The sequence below is a fragment of the Dermacentor silvarum genome, chromosome 4 (genome assembly GCF_013339745.2).
Source record: "Dermacentor silvarum isolate Dsil-2018 chromosome 4, BIME_Dsil_1.4, whole genome shotgun sequence".
NCBI lineage: Eukaryota > Metazoa > Arthropoda > Arachnida > Ixodida > Ixodidae > Dermacentor > Dermacentor silvarum.
The window spans coordinates 184,771,030-184,780,091 of NC_051157.2; the positions used below are offsets into that span (position 1 = coordinate 184,771,030).

A 9,062-nucleotide genomic window follows, 5' to 3' on the forward strand; every position below is an offset into this window, starting at 1 on the left:
CAGTCTCATTACGTTTTTCTCTGAAACAGCATCCGAAGAGCGAACTGAGGCCGGTGCGAAAGCCAGCGGATTTTTAAGGATCCTGTTCTAGTTTGAATCGTTTTTCATGTTGACGCTTCTGACAAACGTGTTTTCACGAATGGAAGAACTGAATACCGCCCTACAAAAAAGAACGCTCAGGTTTGACCAAGCGGAGAAAATGGTGAAATCCGTCACTGCAAGCGTTGCTGAACTGAGGCAAAGTTTTCCCTTGGTTTGGGAGGAGGTGTACCCAGTCAGGCAGAGGCAGGAAAAGTAGGAGTTGAGTACCCGTGTGTTCCAGCTGCTAGGCGAAAGAAAACTCCACACCGCTATCAAGAAGGTTCCTCAGCTCACGTGTTCACATCAGCGGAGAACATGTACTGCCAGAGGTACTACGAAGTACTTGCCACTGTACTGTCCTCGTTAAGCGACAGATATCCACCTGAGATGTGGCAGCATATGTCACACATTGAGCAGTTTGCCACAGGAAAGCAAGACGAAGCATACATAACAAAGTTCTACGGTGACGACCTTTAACGAGGACGGCTGATTTTGCACAGAGACATGCTCATTGACATCGTAAGTCAACAAAAGTCGGCACCATTGCACACATTCGAGGACGTCGTGCAGATGTTTTCGGGGGAGAAGGGCGAACACCTGCGAAACCTTTTGCCGGAAATGGCCAAGCTAACAAAAATTGCGTTGACCATACCGGTCTCGTCAAGCACATCCGAGAGGTCCTTTTCTTGTCTTCGGCGACTGAAAACGTACCTGCGGTCGACGACAGGACAAGCCCGTTTGAACCATCTGGCCATTTCGCACACTCGCAAAGAACTCTCCCGCAAAATCAATTTAAATAAAATTGCCGACGACTTCATTGCTAGAACAAGTGCCCGAATGAACACATTTTCCCTCAAGGTGAAACCATCCCATCAGACAACGAAATGATGTCTTTAATAGGAAAGAGAAAGTTGCCAACTCACAAGTTAAAGCTAACCATTTGGCTAAGAAAACAAAGCAAAAAGTTATTTCCAGGAACGAAAACGGGGTGCATGACAGGGCAAGTAGGGTGAGGCCTTTTGGGTACCCAAAGACGCTTCGTTGCGTTATTTCTAAAGCTTCCCAGTCTATGCTGTGCTTTTTCCTCATTAATATTTATTTGTCGTATGCTACATTAGCTGCTCAAGGACGCAATCCACGCTCTTACTACTTCCTCTCGTGCCCTTTCCCACTGTTGAGATATCGTTGCGTCTTACTTATTTATTTGTTAATATGACTGTGTATTTCTGCGCCTGATAATTTATTACTCTAGAATCATTTATTCCGCCACCGGGAAATAAATGAATCCAGTGGCATAAGGCATGCTTTGACAAGTAAATAAAGTATTGCGTCATGGAGTCACGTTGTTTTATGCTAATAATTGTAGTCATAAGTTGTGTACAGAAACTGTTATATATTATAAATTGTTTTATATATGTTATGTCTTATCTTTTCAACTGACCTTTAGTCAGGAAAATATTTCTTGACTGTGTCTTTGTATATTAAAACTTTCACAAATCGTTACATGGCTGTTTTCATTTATGTGTAGTTGTGCGACTTATAGGCACCAAACACACACATCGCCCTAACGTGAAGAACTTAATCGGCTTTTCGCATGGCTCATCCGAGAGACGCGAGTCTCTTTGTGGTACGAGGGGACTCAGGTTATGAAATGGATATATATATATATATATATATATATATATATATATATATATGACCGCTTAAGCAAGCTGGTCAAGCCCCAGCCCCCCCCCCCCCCCCGGCAAAATGAAAACTTTCCGCCTATACCTACTATACATCTTCCCTCCTTTCACATCAGCAATAAAAACTCGTGATTGGCCAAGTCACACTCACACACCACGCACACCTGTCACAGAGATGTCACAAGGACCACTTGTTTAATCATCGGCCTGCCCACTTCACTGAACTACATCGCTGAGCACAACAGTGTCAGTGTCAGGCGAGCTGGAGAAAGTTTTCGTCGTAGGACAGCCTTGCCGGGGCCTTGGCTGACTGGCTGATCTGAGTTCTCCTAGCACATCAGGTGACGGTGACTGCACAGCGGGAGCCTGTTGTTGAGGCTGTGAAACTGTATGTCGGGCTGAGCGACGCGACGCCTGTGATAATATGCGAAGACAGCGGCACAGACGTCAATGTTGGTGACTTCAGTAACCGAAACCGCGGCCTGCGGTAGGAATGCCCGGGTTAGCGCGGGTCGCGGCTTGCTCCGGCGAGGTGTTCCAAGAAGCGCGCCTTCGAACTCACGTAGCAGTGTCGGCCGGAACGTCTTCGCCAGCGCCTCGTACATCTATGCGGCGGGCGCGAACCACTGCAGGGGACACCGGCAGCGGCGGCGTCGACCGTTTACCCAACAAGCGGCAGGGTTCGGATTTATGACTCGAGTGCGCACCACGGATTGCGACTCTGCTGAGCGCCATGGCCCGACGACTGCGGTGGTCCTGCATCGCGACGGCTTGAGGCGTTCCTGTGCCGTGCCTCGAGCATGGGACCGTGACCCTCACTCGGGTCACCCATGGATAAACAGGAGAGGACCCCGTGCAGCCGGGGTTTTAAGCAGGCCTTAGGGGAGGGTCTGGGGAGACCGAGTTCGGAACGCGCCCAGTGCGCATCATGAATCAGCCAACCGCATGTACTCCAGTCTGTCTCCTCTCATCAGCGACATACACAAGACATACACATACATTTCTCAGTAGCAGTAAGCACTGGAGAAAGGGGCTCACGAACACCACTCTGTAGATGGTCCATCCGATGAGCTGTGGGGCCTCGCTGGCGACTGAGATCTGGATTCCCTATCTGGTTTTCCGAAACAGTCCATTGTTTGACCATCGCCGTCGGTAAAGACGGTTTCGTACTGTTCCTCAGTTGACAGCGGATGCTGCCTGTTCCTGCGGAGCTTGGTTACGTCTTACGTGACCACAACGTATGACGTCGGTGCCAGCTGCTGTGTACCCTTTCTTCAAGACAGGGAGTAGACGTCCTCGCTTTGGTTGGTTTCGCTTCCATACATCTTGAGGACCCTCCGCTGCAAAGTTCGGTAACCGTGTTCTCAGGCAGCGGCCTATAAGAAGCCCACTCGGGCACCTTCCATCTTTGAGAGGAGTGGCTCTGTAGTTTAATAGGATCAACCAGAAGCTTTATTTTCCACTCGACGTCTTTTGTAGTAACCGCTTAGCAATTTGCACCCCTTTCTCTGCCAGGCCATTTGACCGGGGAAATCGTGGGCTGGAGGTTGTGTGATGAAATTCAAAGGAGTTTGCGAATTGTCTGAATTCGTAGCAAGCGAATTGCGGACAGTTGAACAAAGCAGTTCTGAGGCACCGTCCTGATTTGTCTTCCTGTGTACCAACATTCCTCTTCATTTGTCTTCCTCTCTACTAACGGCCACGTCCTCAGCTACAGAGGTCTTCCAGATAAGAGAGAATTCGGGCTAGGATTTCTAGTCCATAAGGACATAGCGGGCAACATTGACAAATTCTACAGCATTAACGAGAGGGTAGCAGTCGTCGTAATAAAGCTGAAGGAGGTATAGAATGAAGGTAATACAAGCCTACGCCCCAATCTCCAGTCATGATGATGAAGAAATAGAACAGTTTTATGAAGTTGAAGCTGGAGTACAATCAACCTCTCTATATGGCTTTCATAGATTCTGAAAAAGCATTTGATTCAGTAGAGATACCAGCAGTCCTAGAGGCATTGCGTAATGAAGGAGTACAGGAGGCATACGTGAATATCTTGGCAAATATCTACAAGTATTGCACAGCAGCCTTGGTTCTCCACAAGAAAAGTAGAAAGATACCTATCAAGAAAGGGGTCAGGCAAGGAGACAGAATCTCTCCAATGCTATTCACTGCATGCTTAGAAGTATTCAAGCTCTTAGACTGGGAAGGCTTAGGAGTGAGGATCAACGGCGAATATCTCTGTAACCTTCGGTTTCCAGACGACATTGTCATCTTCAGCAACAATGGGGACGAATTACAGCAAATGATTGAGGACCTTAACCGACAAGGTGTAAGAGCGGGGTTGAAGATTATTATGCAGAAGACAAACATAATGTTCAATAGTCTGGCAAAAGAACAAGAATTCAGGATCGCCAGTCAGCCTCTAGAGTGTGTAAAGAAGTACTTTTATCTTGGTCAGTTACTCACAGGGGACCCTGATCACGAGAAAGAAATTTACAGAAGAATAAAATTGGGTTGGAGTGCATACGGCAGGCATTGCGAAATTCTGGCTGGGAGCTTACCACTGTCGTTGAAAAGAAAAGTGTACAATCATTGCATTCTACCGGTGCTAACATATGGGGCAGAAACTTGGAGGTTAACAAAGAAGCTCGAGAATAAGTTAAGAACCGCACAAAGAGCGATGGAACGAAAAATGTTAGGCCTAACGTTAAGAGGCAGGAAGATGGCGGTGTGGATCAGAGAGCAAACGGGGATAGCCGATATTCAAGTCGACATTAAGCGGAAAAAATGGAGCTGGGCAGGCCATGTAATGCGTAGGATGGATAACCGGTGGACCGTTAGAGTTACAGAATGTGTACCAAGAGAAGGGAAGAGCAGTCGAGGATGACAGAAAACTAGGTGGGGTGATAAACCTGACAATACCTGGCGTCCGGAAACAAGCAGGTATGTAATCACCGGCTCTTATACAGCTTACCTTATTCCTTTTATGTGAGAAGTACCGGAATTACACTATACACCGACGGCTCCGTCCTGCCGAACAGCTCTACCGCAGCGGTCGCCATTCCAGCAATAGCAACCACTATCAAGTTCCAAACCTCTCACGTGACAACGTCGACAGCAGCAGAACTCGCAGCACATCGAGTCGCACTGCACTTTATTAATGACGAACCAAAACACAAATGGTCCACTTTCTGCGACTCGAAGACCACACTGTGGTGTTTACTGTGAGCCTTACAGCGCTCTCCACATTGACAGCTGGCGTTTAAGATCATAGATGTCATACACCACCTGACTGAGAAAGGACATTAAATTATTTCTCAGTGGCTACCAAGTGATTGTGGTATTGCCGGCAGGGAACGTGTCGATCAAGCTGTTTGTTTAGCTCATGTAGAAGACCACCGCCAATCAATTCCGCTGTCTACGACAGATGCTACAAAGATGATCCGCATACTAGCGCGCCAATGCATCGCATTAAAGTGGAATGAACCACACTTCATGCACATCCGATTATACAGTCTAGATACAACCTTCGACTTCCACCAAGACTTCCCCAATGATACGCGACCCTTCTATGGTCGGGCGTCGCGTTTACCAATGCCTACGTGTTCCACATAGGGATGGCCGGCAGCGCAGCCTGTGGCCATTGCAGCGACGAGGAAACAATTCATGTTCTGTGCCAGTGTCCGCAGTACAGTGTGCTGGGACAATAGCTTTCCGTGGTCGTCAACCAGTGGGATGACCAGCCTCTGTCGGAAGAAAGAATTTTACAACATCGACGGGACCTTACATCGCATCAGAAGGCCGTGCAAGCGCTGCTTCGCTTTGTCAGATCAACCAGCCTGTGTGAACGCCTTAATTGGAACGCCTTTCCTGTTCCTGTTCTTCTATTTTTTTTCTCTCTTTCTTTGTCCTCTTTCCAACGCCATGTCCCCCACCCCAGTGCATGGTCGCAAACCGGAAACTTGCATCTGGTTGACGTCCCTGCCTTTCCTCTCTCTCTCTCTTTGTAAAATCTGACCAAACACCATAATTCTGCTCTGGCGCGTACTCCTTATTCACCCGACCTGTTGCCGTGTGATATCTTTTTGTTTGTCCCTGTAAAATTGGCGCTGAAAGGAAAGCGTCATGAAAATATGAAAGCAATCCAAGCTGCTCTGACTGATGCTGATGGTGCTGATGATCATCCCGGATGAAGTTTTTTCTGCCTGCTTCCATGTTCACCAAAAACGGTGGTAGCTGTTTGTAGATAACCGAGGAGACTACTTTGAGACGCACTAAAATCGTAGTTTGTAAGTTGAGTAAACAAACTTTTTACGATCTGGCTTAGTCCTGAAACTTTCATGAAAAAGGTTGTATACGATGCTACAAGCGTATTTACAGCATTACGGTGATATCATGAAAGACGGGGACCGCAAAGTTGGTGGCCAATTTTGCCAAATACATATAGTGTAACCGCTGTATAAAAGAAGATTTTCTTTTTTAGTGTGTGTGTCTGTGTTTATATATATATTTCTTGTTGTTGTTTTCGTCGTCGTCGTCGTCGTCTTGATTATGGGTAACGGCTGCCGCCTCCAGTGCAAATCGGTGCACGTGAGGCAATTCGCAGATGCACGAGGCGCATACAAGATGGCTTAGCCCGCCGTATCCTAAACAAAAGCTTCCAAGCAAAAACTAGGTCAGCAAATGTATTCTCTAGCCTCCCCCGCGGCGAGAGAGTGCAGAATGTGTTACGTTTTATTACTTACTTTCAGCCTAAAGGCGCAGCTGAGCATTTTGGGCCTCAATGATTCTGGTACGAAGCGCACACTTGCTGTGGCAATAACGTTGGGAGCTCGCGGCACGTTTAGGCGGAGAACAAAAGTCGATAATAAACCAGATGACGGAAATGAACGTAATGTAAGGCATCAGTGTTTTAATTGCAATGATTAGCGAGGTTATTTAACTATTTCATACATCTTTCCAGCAAAGTGAGATACGCGCTAGAATTAAGCAGAATAGCTTGATTGGTCGGCTGTAAACATTGTTATCTGTTGACTTTGAGCTACGGTACAGAAAACATGTGCCGAAAATGTCGCGCATCTTTGCCTACAGCTGTGCTTCCTGGGGACTGGCTTACTGCCCGTGTTATCCCAGTGCTAAAAAGGATGATTTCACACTAATTGCAAACTATCGTTCCATATCACTTAAATCCTCTTGTTGTAAACTTTTAGAGCATATAATAGCTAATGCAATTAACAAGCTTCTGGGAGACAGAGACATTTTGTCACCCCTGCAGCACGGTTTTCGAAGCGGCTTTTCTGCTGTAACTGTTGTATTATGCGTGATTTCCCAGCATACTGGACAAATCTGGACAAATTGACGTCATATTTTTGGATTTCAAAAAAGAATTTGACCTTGTTACACATTCAAAGCTAATGAATAAACTTGAACTGCTCAATTTATAGCGACGTATATTATAAATTCGATTGCGGCTTACCTTACTAACCGCAGGCAATTCGTTGTTACTGATACTTACTCTTGTAGTGAACTACACGCGTAACTTCTGGTTTTCCTCAGGGTAGTGCGTTAGGGCCGTCGTTATTTACCATATATATTAATGACATCGTTGACACCGTTACTCCACCTGTAAAAATTAAATTGTTTGCTGAAGACTGTTTGCTCTTTACCTAAATTATCAGCCCTCAAGACCAAATCACATTAAATTCCAGCCTCGAAAACATTCAGTTTTTGTGCGCTCGTTGGAGTGTGGAATCTAACATAAGCAAAACAGTCTTCATGAAAATTACGAAAAAAAATAATACGCTATCGTTTGCATACACCCTTGCATTTCAGTCACTTGCCGAGCTTAGCAAGTACACTATATCTAGGCGGTACATTCACCGCCTAGATATCAGCCATTTCTTTCTTGTGCGACTCTGCTTTCCAGAAACTGCCTGCTCAGACACAAATTAAAACATGCTCCCACTGAAACTTGTCTGATTGCTTATACATCCCTCGTCCGTCCTAAACTGGAATATGCAGCTACGATAGGAGATCCTTTTAATAAAACAAACATTGGTGCCCTAGAAATGACTCAGCGTAAAGGAGCGAGTTTTCTTCTTCATTTTCAAAATATCGCTTACCTGACTCGATTGAACATAATATTCAGACGTTGCAATTAAGAAGAAAAATCCACAGACTTAAATTTCACTTTTTTTTACTTAATAAACAGAAATTATGTCTTCCTCCCCAGCCCTACATACATCCACTTACGACCCGCAGAACAAGGCATCGTCAATCTGCGTTACTGACATTATTACAGTGCCAGAACTAACGTTTTCAGGTATTCTTTCTTCCCTCACAAAATAACGGAGTGGAAGTCTGCCCATTGAACAACTGACTAGCATTGACTCGATTGAACATATATCTATTAAATTGGCTGAGTTCTTAATGTTTAATTAACCCGTTGTTGAACCTGCTGCTTAATGAACCTGTTATTGTTATTGTAGCTCTTGTTTTTATTACTGTTTTATTACTAGTTTCCAGCGGATCTATGTTCGTAGACCAAGAACGTGGGCTGATCCCGAAGATAGTGCAATACCGGGCCGACCCGCGGTAGAGGTGAAGCAGGCTTCAAGCACCCGCCAACTTGCAAACATAAGTTTAATATCTTAGGTCCACATACAACCCCTATCAGATATTAAGCTGATAAGAACATATCACACACTTTGACCCGTGTCGACCATGTCTACGTTCGCACCATACACGTGTATGCCATCCTGCGTATTGAAACTAGTGCCTACCAATCTGACTGTCTGCTGTCTCCCGACGTCATGCTCCATACGTAGACTCCTTTCCTCAGTTCTGCTCTGACTTTGAAATGGGTCTAAAAGAACAGCATACCTACCAAGAACGACGGCGTGAACAGAAAAAAATGTCGCAGTTTCGCCCGAAAGGCAAATTATTAGAGAGCTATTCGGAGTAGGGATAGTAGTTTTATCGGCTGCATAAACTTGGACACATTGGCTTACTAACTGAATTAACAATCGTGGTGTCAGAGCGCACAAGCAAACATGAATAGATCACACTGAATGACCGCAGCCAACAACTGTCAAAACGCTGGCAGCAAGCGCAGGTTCGCGCGGTCTATCGCTTCAACGGAAACTGAGCGGCGAATGCACAGCGCATACAAAGGTCAGAGCTGTGTGGAGATAAGAGACGGTGCGGGCGACCGGCAGAGGAGAAGTTGTTGGCAGAGGAGAAGCTGCCACCTCCTCCCCCCCCCTCTTCCCGTTTCTTGCTTTCGCGTGGGAGATTGAG

At 46.0% G+C, this 9,062-nt stretch overlaps 1 pseudogene; it reads right to left on the bottom strand.

Moving 5' to 3' along the window:
* Positions 1 to 8,309: 8,309 nt before the first annotated feature.
* LOC119451134 (U2 spliceosomal RNA) lies at positions 8,310 to 8,488 on the bottom strand (annotated as a pseudogene).
* Positions 8,489 to 9,062: the final 574 nt, after the last annotated feature.